General features: G+C 34.2%; 1 protein-coding gene across 2 annotated transcripts in view; it reads left to right on the forward strand.

The window, feature by feature from the left end:
- The first annotated feature begins 739 nt into the window (after positions 1-739).
- Positions 740-12433, forward strand: part of LOC126831717 (transmembrane protein 198) — a 42095-nt gene continuing 30401 nt past the window's right edge. The window contains exons 1-2 of one of the 2 annotated variants that reach the window (XM_050562363.1): positions 740-867; positions 9204-9297. The gene's annotated coding sequence lies outside the window, so the exon portion shown is untranslated. The remainder of the gene's footprint in view (positions 868-9203; positions 9298-12433) is intronic. The other variant, XM_050562364.1, reaches the window with a different exon arrangement.

Here is a 12433-nt window from a genome sequence, read left to right on the forward strand (position 1 = left end):
GAAATGACCCGTTAAAACGGTATCCTCTCGCGTTAACAAGCCAATTGTGAGCGTACCCATGGACATGGGTGACGACATAATACGCCCATATTGAAGTGAAAAATATGAACAAATGTGCTGGTCGAAAAGTTTTATTTAATTATACCCCATTCGACATTTCTCATCCTTTTAACACGTCCGATTTCATGAAGAAAAAAGTCAAGCATTTCAGATCAAACTCGTACTCGTTCACTGAAAAGTTAACATTTCAGAAATAGCTTGGTGTTCACCACTATCGATTTGGGGTGTTTTTCGCAATAAGTTGTTGATAAGTTATCAAACAATTCCCACACATCAAAGTTATATCATATAGCAGTAATCATTTAACCTTAGCCTATTGCTATATATGGTTTATGTGTAAACATTCTTATTTTAATCACACGGTCGTTCAAAAACACAGCCCAACAAAACATGGTTAAAACCGGCCTCTCTCTCTATTTCTAATTGATTTGGACTCGAACGTAGGGGATTCATAGCAAAGTTTTTATTATGCGGATGTATAGAATTCATGTACATGTATAAATGTTGAAGCCAATGAGAGAAAGATAATTACTGGTCTTTATCCAAGTGGTTAGGACTTGTTACCTCCCTTTTAACACAACCCTTACCGTCATTTCTGTATCAGACCCCTGTGTATTGATATATGATAGACTTGTTTGTCAAGATTAGCTATTAAACCAGACTTTTGTGTCTGGTTCAGCGAGTTTTCTCTTCCTCTAACCCAGGTTTTGAGGCAAAGAGGTTTTCTGTCGGAATGATGGTAATGTTTTGCCAATAAAGTGACGTTGTTGCTTCTGCTTTACGTGTTTTGCAACACAGAGAAAACAGGTAATTTATGTTGTCATTATATGTGTGTATTTGTCAATGCATCGCCCAAAAAGTAAGACAAACACAAAAATATCAGGCCTAGGACTTGCAATTTTTTTTCAGACTTTCACTTTGCCATTAAACTTAAAGTAGCTAGATCTAAGTCTCTAACTCAATATCATCCAAAATCTTCAACATTGAAAACACAAATTATTTGTCAATTTAAATCAACATTGATGCTGTGATCTTACCGGAAAAAGATGGGCTTCTGATATCCATTATTTAAGACAAAATAAACATTTTGCCATTGGTACATGAATCGTGTACCATAATAATGCGTTTCAGCCCCAGTTCTAGCAAGAGACTCGAGGAACGGGGCTAGACATATTGCACCAAACCAAACTGCGTATCTAGACTGGAATAACCAGGCGCTAGAAATTTGCATTCGATTGAGACTGCGGGCTTATTTCGCGTAACACAACTGAAACCATTGAATGTATATCAGTTTATATACATTCATATTACAGTATTATATGAGTTGCTACCCACTTGTGTCAATTTCTAGGTCCCAAATGTTAGCGATTTAGCTCCTTTATCTTTAATATGAGCCTAATGAAGAGAGTAAAGTGAAAGGATCACTATCCAAAGATTTTATTTGAAGGCGAGTAGGCCAGCATTAGCCTACAAAGTGGACAGTATGATCGCACTACATGTAGGCCTACTATACTTTCGTACCTTGTGATCCATGACCTAGCTGCAATATTTGTAGTGGTGATACAATAACAATAACAATTGATATACAATACAGTCTAAGAGGTTTTGCGCAAGTAAAAAGAGCTTCAAACGTACAATTCTCAACACACATCACAGTTTGTATTGAAATAAGTAATTCTATCACAAATAGTGTCAAAAGATTGGACCACTAAAATGGTCACCGATAAGTTTTTCTTTGTGGTAATACGTTGTAACTTCTACATTTTCGATTAATAATTCTGATGATGTCGACATACACTGATAGATGACATCACAGGTGAAATCTCGCCAAATAACATCACTTTAACTTGCCCATAGCTTTCCTTATAAGGAAGTGTTGCTACTGTTACCCTTAAGCAATCGCCATGGTTATTCTACAAATTGAAAACAGTTATGGCAGTTGTTTAGGCTGTTAACTTTTTTCATTTAATTATTTCTGAAGTTTTGCAATCAGAGTTCAATTTTAAGGTTGTGAGAGCAAGAATTCTATTGATTTCCAATAATTACTGCCAGAGTTATGGCCCTTGATCACTTTGAAAAATCTTGTGGATGGTTTAGAGACCAAAGTTATCATCCGATTGATTTTAAATTTATACATGAGATGAAAACACCTATGTATTATCAAGGATTTCCAATAATTACTGCCAGAGTTATGGCCCTTGATTACTTCGAAAAATCTTGCTGATGCTGTACAGGCCAAGCAATCATTAGATTGACTTTTAGATTGATACATTGATTTTTAATGATTTTTGATAACTTGGAACAGCTAAACCCATGCATGGGGCAGAACTAGAAGCCAAACAAATTCTAATTATTTTCTGATAATTACTTAATGAGTTGTTAAATTTTAGTGTATTATAAATGTTTCATTACCGACAAAAGAAAAAATATGTGACAACTCTTGTTGACTGCCCGATCGATTTAGCTGCTGTGAGTGTATGTTTTGTTGCCTGGCAATCTATCTTTGGGCATATTATTTTGGGAGGGAGGGAGGGAGGGGAAGGGGGGATTATTGTTTTTATCCTAAACATGAATCTGGAATTATTTTTTACATTTCTAATGATTAAAGTAGGTGAAGGTTGTATATGGAGCATTCAGCCTGTAAGGCCACACCAGTTTGATTTTCTGTTCCTTGGAAACATATGTAAAAGTTTTCCATCTTATTTTTTTCGTGAGAAAGATTTATTTAAAAACTGAAGGTACTTAGTTGTGCTTTTCAAAAGCTTTCAGTTTTAAGTTTGAAATTTTAAACAAAACATCTTTCATGTTATTCAGTTGAGTATTTATTTATCAAGAACCTGAAGAACAGAAAATCAAATTGATGTTGCACTGATAAGCTTTGCTCTCTTCAGTAAACTGTTAGCTTTATATTGTACTTCAATAAGAATATAACTTTCTCTTTAAATTTAAATTGTCCTTGACGATTCGTGTTTGTTTGACAGCTTATGGTGGTCAATATTTGTTCTCTATTTTTGAAGCTTCCAAGTGTCAAGATTTTTGACAGGAATACTTCACTTTTTTCACCCAAAAGGATAATGACTTGACCTTTAAGTTTAAAACCCATGTTTGAGGATCAGAACACAGTCGAAAATCGCATGTTAAGAGAGAAGTTACGTACTAATTAGAGATCTATATATCTCCTCAGCATAACAATAATAACGGAAGAAAACGAGTTTTGGTTTCAAATTAAAGAGTTGAAACTTGAATAATGAGACAAAAATTTAGCAAGAGAAAGGATTAATGGCAAAGAATGTATCATGATATTATTACTGGTATATAGATCATGTTCAACAAATACATTACACATCAACTTGATGAAAAGTTGGGAAGAGTACAGAAAAACAATGTCAATAATTGATAAAAAAAACTTTACTACTTTCACAAACTTCCTTTAACAGTGAATTTGTAAGAAATGTGCCTCTTTGTATACAGCAACATTTGGGACCTAGAAATTGACATAAATGGGTTGCAACACATATAATAATATGAATGTATATAAACTAATTTACTTTCAGTCGTTTCCGTTTTTTACTCTAATTTCAAGTTGGTTATGTTCAGCGATATACGCCAAAAGTCTCAATCAAATGGTAATCTCTAGCGTCTGGTTATTCCAGTCTATGCATGCTGTCCAGATAAGAATATGTCGTCACTGTTTGACATGACTTGCGGAATATGTCTAGCCCATCGTTCTTCGAGTCCCTTGTTACAAATGACTCTGAAATGCATTATGGTACTAATTCGTGTACCAGTGGTAAAATGTTTTTATACGCCCACATTTTCATGTGGACGTATTATGCCGTTGCCCCTGTCCGGACGTCCGTCCACAATTTGTTTGTGGACACTCTAGAGGTCACAATTCTTATCCGATTTTGACGAAACTTGAAATATAGGTTTATCTCCAAAAGATCTCGGCTGCTTGCGATGGATTATGGCCCCTGTTTGTACGAAAAATCACGTTTTTAAATTGTGGACTCTATAGAGGTCACAATTTTTATCCGATTTTGTTGAAACTTGAAATGTAAGTTTATAACCCAAAGATTTCGGTTCCTTTTGATATTCGCGCAAATCGGACCATAACTTCCTGAATTATGGCCCCTGATTGTACGAAAAATCGCGTTTTTAGCTTGTGGACCCAATAGAGGTCATAATTTTTATCCGATTTAAAAAAACGTATTATTATATCACCGTTACACCCTAAGGACGACTGAATTTGAATTTCGTGAAAATCAGCCTAAAATTGACAGACAAAATGGCCACCATTCGTTCTCAACTAGCGTAAAAATATGGTACATGTATATCAAGGTTGTGGACCCTATAGAGGTCACACGTTTTATTCGATTGTGTTGAAACTTGAAATGTAAGTTTATAACCCAAAGATCTCGGTTTCTTTCGATATTCGCGCATATCGAACCGTAACTTCCTGAATTATGGCCCCTGATTGTATGAAAAATCGCGTTTTTATCTTGTGGACCCTATAGAGGTCATAATTTTTATCCGATTTAAAAAAACGTATTATTATATCACCGTTACACCCTAAGGACGACTGAGTTCGAATTTCGTGAAAATTGGCCCTAAGTTGACAGACAAAATGGCCGCCCTTCGTTCTCAAATAGCGTAAAAATATGGTATATCAAGGTTGTGGACCCTATAGAGGTCTCAATTTTTATCTGATTTTGTTGAAACTTGAAATGTAAGTTTATAACACAAAGATCTCAGTTCCTTTCGATATTCGCGCATATCGAATTGTAATTTCCTGAATTATGGCCCTTGATTGTAGAAAAAATCACTTTCTTGTTAGCTTGTTCTCTATCCATCTCTCGAAAATGTGGGCGTATCCTGCCTGGCAGCCGCTGGTTGTCTTAAATATTGAATATCAGAAGCCCATCTTTTCCTGGTAAGATCACAACATTTATAATGTTGTTTTAAATTGACAAATAATTTGTGTTTTCAATGTCAAAGACTTTGGACTTTGGATGATATTGAGTTAGAGACTTAGCTACTTTAAATAATGTGGTTGTATGTATAGAGCTTCAATCGCTACTTTTAGAGCTAGATAAAAAGCAGCTTTTACATCAATACTATTGGTCAAACGAATATGACAAACTTCAAACCAAGTCTCGATCATTATGTCTCTTTAAAACCGATTGTGACATCTCTGTTAAAAAGAAATCTGGATATTTACTGGAGACAAAAAAAAAAATAAACTATACATGAAACAGTGCTTTATGTTATATATAGGAAAGTATAGGCAGTTATAACTGATAAATCATTTAACCACATAGACAAAACTGGACTGAAATGTCTTGTTATGGCTGTATACTACTGTAGGCCTACGATTTGTGTGTGTGATTATTAAAGTCTGCTTCCTCCAAGTTTCTAAAATTTTGCTTTGCTTAACAGATATTCCAAACTTTTGCCAGTTAGTTGGCTATTGTAATGGTTGATATCCGGCAGAAAGTTGAGGCTCCACTTTTGTCATATTGATTTCATTTTGTCAGTTTGTATAAGCCAATCTGATTAAAACACAGATCCTATTTCTTTTTTATAGTTCGAAATTTCTTTTTACTTGTCTTTACTACACTAGGATCTGGAAGAGTTGTTACCGGCGTTTTGGTTGAAGTGAGGGATTAGCCAATGAAACAGAACAGTAGGACGTTAAACCTCATTCCATTTCATATACAATGTATCATTAATACCAATTAATGTAAACTTCAGGTAGCCATTACTTAGAATAGGTTAATTTGAATAATGTTTGGAACAGTACTTTTTTTTCTGCCATGGGGTCAATTTGTGCTTAGTTTAAATGAATAAAAAAAAGGTTTGTGTTGAACTAAGTTATTGTAGCTCAAAATGAAAAGTACAGATACGGTAGTTGATAAATTGACCTATTTACAACTTATCTCAACATTGAAGATTTGCTTTTTTGATTTGATCTGATATCTGATTACTAGGTATCATTCTAATTTTTGCTGATGTGAATGAACTCATTTGGTTTTGGTGTTTTAAACATCCAGGTGATGGATAAATGTTTATTCATGCTAATGACCAACATGCAGAACCAAGATAATTCATTGATAAAAAGTCAGTGATGAAAAATGGGTAATGCCAAATTGGTACCTGTTGTAGCATATCCAAAATGTATACACAGATGTGAAATCGGTCCATTGGTGTAGAAAATCTATTAGAATTTAGAAAAAATTTGGATGCCTATTCTTTAATCTGCTTTACGTCGAGGCAATACATACATGTAGTGTATAATATAATGTAAGTATAGACTGTGTCTACCAAATGTAGGAAATAATTGATGTAGGTAAAATATATTAGTTTAAGGGTGGGGTGATATACTATAATGTAAGATATTATATCAAAAATATTTATCCATTCTCTCACTCCAAGCTCTATTTTTAATACCAAAGTTGAAGGATAAGATTAAGTGTGTACATTTAATGGAGTGCTACCAACTGATACACCCAGTATGGCTCTGATCAAAATCTTTGTTGAATTAAGTATTGGACTGACTCAACCAACCCTCCCTTATCAGGAATTCTTAAGGAATTGTTCATAGTTTTTTTATAAAACTTTTAAGCCACTGTAAATAGATATGATTGACTCATCAATGTAGCATTTATCAACTCTTAGCATTTCATTCGTTATAAACAGATTTATGTTTTAGATGAGTTTAAAATAGGCTACACTTTCAGATTGACTGAAGTTGACCATTAAAGAGAATAGATTGTTAATTCATTCGTGGATCAGTTATAATGGGTTTAATGATGATCTACATTGACAGCATTTATTTATAAGGGACACAAGAACCTTAATGATTGAATGAATCACAGTGCTCATCACAAGTAAAGGCATATTGCCATGTGGGACTTTTGAAACAGTTGAATCTGATTTTAAATCTCATAAAAGAAATACTTCAGTGGACTTCCATTCCACTGACAAAATATTATTCTGCTTGTTCTACAGTGTCAGCAAACACACAAACTGAGCTAATGAAGACCGGCATATGAAATTTTCCAAGACAATGACATTCCCACCCAATTCCAACTACTGGGTTATTTTACAATCATAATTACTATGCAATGTTCCTTGCAAGACATATCTGCACCATTTATAAGGGGAAACCAAACTGGAAAAACCCAAGGGACTCTTTCGGTCAACACTGGGATCAATCCCAGGGCCCCCTGGTTAGGGAGCCAGCATTTTACCTACTAAGCCAACACTTCACTCACTGAGTCACCACTTTACTCACTGTGACTGAGTCACTACTTCACTCACTGAGCCACCATAGTTTCACTATCTGACAATATATAATACCATCAGTTTCAGAATATCTGTGGTTTTTTTTAACATACCCAACTTCATTAGCCGAGATGGAACAGAAAAGTAGGATGTCCATGTTCTGCCCTTGTTAGTAAACTATCACCAGATCGATATTTAACTGCCATCTTACAAATTATTCTCAGTTTGGCTGCTAATAGTCTTGATTGCTCAAGCCAAAATTGTGTCTAACATGACTACCCCCCCCCACTCTTCCCACCCTATTAATTTGCAATGGACCCAATTTTAAGCATCTCTTGCTTTAAAACCCACTTCAATGCTTTGCCTCAAAGACACCTCAGCTACATGTACCTTTCTCGCAACCTACTGTTCTTCATGATATACCTGGGAAATATTAAATTCTGTGGGAAAAAAACCTATAACTCTTGTAGGTGGTGCCTTAATAATATTCCTGTTTAAAAACATTTTTTTTATATATATAATGACCATTCTTGTGTCTGTCATAAATTGTCAGTACGAGTTCTCGAAAAATTTAAGTAAAAAGGGACAGGCTTTTTTTGTGTGGGATATGACAGGATTTCACTTAAGGTGTTAAATCAGGATCTTGTTGTGTCTCTAGTATATAATGTTTGTTTAATGTGTGGTCAGGTGTTAACAGCACGTTTCAGACCTGTAGAATAAAGATTGTTGTTTGTGATCTTAACAACAGCTGTCTTCTAGCATCACTATCTAAGACACAGCAAATCCATGTTTAATTAATTTCTAGTACTGTTGGCTTTAAAACCTTGTAACAGGTCGCTGAAAGGTGAATTTAATTTAGTTATGTTAGGTTGAATATATTGATGAATGAATGAATTGGATTGACATCTATAGGCACCAAATCTGCTATTAATACATCTGGTGCTAGAAACGTCATTTCGCCAGGTGCAGGAGAAATATAGTACACACAATAGAACAAAAATGAAATTTGTTAGTCAGAAAAACTGGCTAAATATGAGCAATACATAAAACAGAACACTTTAATTATTGAGTAAATTTACTAAGTCATCTGTAATAATCTTAATTGTCTCTTGCCTTTCGGAGAAAGCAGGGAACTACATGTATTAAAATGGGTCTGTCTGTCCGTCACACTTTTTGGGACAAATTAACTCACTTAATTGAGCTAGAATGTTCAAACTTGGTGTAGGTGCAATTATTAGGTGGATGCCTTCATGGAGTTCGAAGATGAGCATTTTCAGCTTAGGCTGAGCAGAGATATGAAATTTGATTGGTTGATGCTTTGGGATAACTTTAGTTCTAATTAAGTGAGAGTGATGAAACTTTGTGTATAGTTTCATTATAATAATACCTTGACTAACTTCGATAATGAGCATTTTTGGCTCATCACTTTGAGTGGTTTTGCTGTAAATTGAAAATTCATGTATGTATGTACAACAATGGTAGGTATGAAAGTAGGTTAATATATATTAATCAGGGATATCATTTATCTAATTAGCTGTCAGTTAATGTATTATCAGTAACCTGACACAGGTCATTTTTCCCAGCATTATTTGATTAGTAGAAGGGATGATGTCAAGGATTTGCCAGTCTACATGTATGTTTACTAACAAACCAATAGGCCCTGTAATATGAATAAATAGAATGAAAATTGACCCGATTTTCCCTGCCAGTCAAATTTGAAGTCAGTCAGTCAATAGCAGAAGTGAGATAGCACAAGAAGTTTGTGTCTCCTTCACTGTGATTTTCCTTTTATGTGACTATTTTAGCAGCTGGCATAATCTTTTTGTGTAGTTTTTAATTGGCCATTTTGTTTGTAGTGAGCAGACAGACTTTATAAAGATTTCTTTGTCATTTACTGGGATCTATGAACACAGAGACAGGAGTGATGTCAGTCATTACAGCTTAAAATCTGTAAGTTATTATGAAATATTAATGTCTATAATTTATATGACACATTAAATAAAGCCAATAACAAATCTATTGCTTAAAGTAGCTAAGTCTCTAACTCAATATCATCCAAAATCTTCGACATTCAAAACGCGAATTATTTGCCAATTTAAATCAGCATTGATGTGATCTTACCGGGAAAAGATGGGCTTCTGATATCCAATATTTAAGACAAAATAAACACTTTACCATTGGTACACGGTACACGAATCGTGTACCATAATACGTTTCAACACCATTTGTAACAAGGGGCTAGAAAAACGAGGCTAGACATATTCAACAAGTTATGTCAAAAGGTGACGTCATATTCTTATCTGGAGAGCATGCACAATTAATACCATCGGTGTAGACTGGAATAACCAGGCGCCAGATCCCCCAGAGATTGCCATTCGTTCGATTGAGACTTCTGGCGTATTTCGCGGAACATAACTGATAAGAAATTAGAGTAAAATCAGAAACTATTGAATGTAAATCAGTTGTATACATTCATATTACATTATTATATGCTTTGCGAACCATTTGTGTCAATTTCTAGGTCTCAAATATTAGCGATTTAGCTCCTTAAACAATGGAGTCTGTAAGTGTCTTAAAGAGGAAATATTGAGAAGAATGCTGGCAATACAATAGTCTTGACATGTTATGCAGTTGGCATTTTCTAAAATTCAATAAAACCTAATCATTTGAAATTTAACTTGTAGAACAGTGTGGAAATGCAGTATAACTATTTCCAATCCCAAGGAAATGAAATGAAATGGGGTTTAACGTCCTACTGTTGTGCTCCTAAACTGGGCTAATGAAGACGGGAGTTTGGCATTTTTTAATACAGTACATTAAATATTTATTTAGGCAACTTTAGTTGTAGTTCATGCTGGGAATTGAAGATTTTTTTGATAAACATTGGAAACCATCAATGAAGACAGGTGGTCCAGATGATCGTGGCAAAACCGGCCTTGTGGTTTTATTCGCTGAGAACAATCTTTTCTTATAAATCGAAGACTGATATCTCTTTGCTACATGTACATTAGGGATTTTTTACATGCATGCCAATGTATACACAGGATCTCAGTTTTTTGTCACATCCGAACGAATAGACAGCTGTCCTTGTTAGGCCCTCTTTCCTGCACCAATAACAAGGGGGAAACCACGTCGGAAAATCTGGATGAACTTTCTCGGCGATTTGTGCATCAAGGTTGATATTTAGTTTTTTTAACCATTAAAGAATTCATGTCATTTTAAGCAGATAGTGTTAGAGCTACTTTTCAATCCATATTATTACATTATTCTGGATAAAATGTTAGGTAATTCATTCTAATTTAGGCATTTTATCAACATACAAAACAGCAGAACTTACTGAGTAATAGCGGTTTTCCAGTTTTGGATCAGATGAATAATTGGGCAAAGTAAATTCCAGACTTTGCACTTTTCTCTATGATATCAAATTTCTCATGGCTTAATCCAGCCTAACATATACACCTGATTGATTATTTAACATTTAATTAAGAAAACAATTAAAATACCAGTGTTAGATAATTTCCCTGACTTGGACTCAATCAGAACTAAAACATGCCTGTCAGTGAGTATCAATAAATTTTATGGACAACAAAATGGTGGTAGACTTATTACATAGCATACAGCATACATGTAGATCAATTAAATTTCAATTCCACATATCTTTGTAAACATTGAACGGGGAATTGAACGATTCCTATAGCACTGAAATGACGCTAAGAATATATTATATTGTGTTATTATTCTCAGGTACAAGTGTAAAATAATTAGCATCATATTGTAATGGAATGTATCAACTGATATGTTTATTACCTATAATAACAATAACAGACTTGATATAGTATGTTTTTACCTGTGACTAGATCAGTGATAATAAACAGACAATTATCTGACTTGTTCATCAGTTAATGTTCATACACCACATGTTAACTATTAGTATTATTGGTGAGTTGCCCCTTTCTTTCTCTACATGTTTGTACTTGCATCTAGTTGTCTACATCAAAACTTGTGATTTCAAAGGAACCATCCCATTCGTGATGCTGAGTTTATATCATGATTTGGCACTCTTAAATTTTGATTTCCGATAATAATGAATTAAAAAGATTAAAGGAAAATCTATGTGAATAATCCCATTGATTGTTATGAGGAGTGCATTGGGTACTTTAATATTAATTTATTTCAATATTTTTGGCCACCCCTTTTCAGAAATCCTACACTGTTCCCAATACATCCAAGAACTGAGTTGAGAAATGTCCAGGCTCCATCTTGCGTGAGAATCTTTTTGACCCCTATTCTATCCGCAGAAATCTCTGCTCAGAAAAAAACCCAGCTGTCAACCTACCAATTTGAAAACATGCTTTTTCCTTTGAGAACCCTTTCTCTGGAGTAAACTACCACAACCAATAAAAAAAACTAACGAAAGTCGGCTGTTTTAAATCTCAACTCAAATCGTTCCTGTTTCAAAAGCTCGATGTGTAAATAATCAGTGAAAGATGACAACCTTACTTAGAAAAATGTGTATTTCATTATTAACATACTTTATAAATAGTACATGTATTATATTATTTTATGTCACTGATGATAGCATTAATTTACTAAACAATTTATGATCATCAGCCAATGTGTAAAACCAATGTAAAATGGAAATTAAAAGCTTTTGAATTCCAACAAATATTAAACTGTATCTACCAAAATCTTAGTCACATCATATTTCGAGCATAGACAAAAGTTTGGGGTGAAAAAATGTAAATGAATACTATCCGTTAATACTGGTAATTATCACAAGGACAAGGGCTTTATTATATGCTACAGTAAGGGCTATCTATATTATATCTAGAATAGATAATATATTATATCCGGCCAGGCTATGTGCTCGTTTTTTTCTGCTCTAGTTATTCCCAGTTAATCAATAATTGAACCCATATATAAGCCGATCATTATATAGTAGGTCAGTTGATAGGCTTACCACAGCCAGACTGGACATATAGTTGTTATCTTGCAGGTAATATTGTTGATTGTTATACACAATGCTTTGGCAAATTTAAATATTTTAGGTGTATGTTTTTAAAACATGTTTGGTCAATTAGAGTCC

This window comes from Patella vulgata, chromosome 9 (genome assembly GCF_932274485.2).
Source record: "Patella vulgata chromosome 9, xgPatVulg1.2, whole genome shotgun sequence".
Lineage (NCBI taxonomy): Eukaryota > Metazoa > Mollusca > Gastropoda > Patellidae > Patella > Patella vulgata.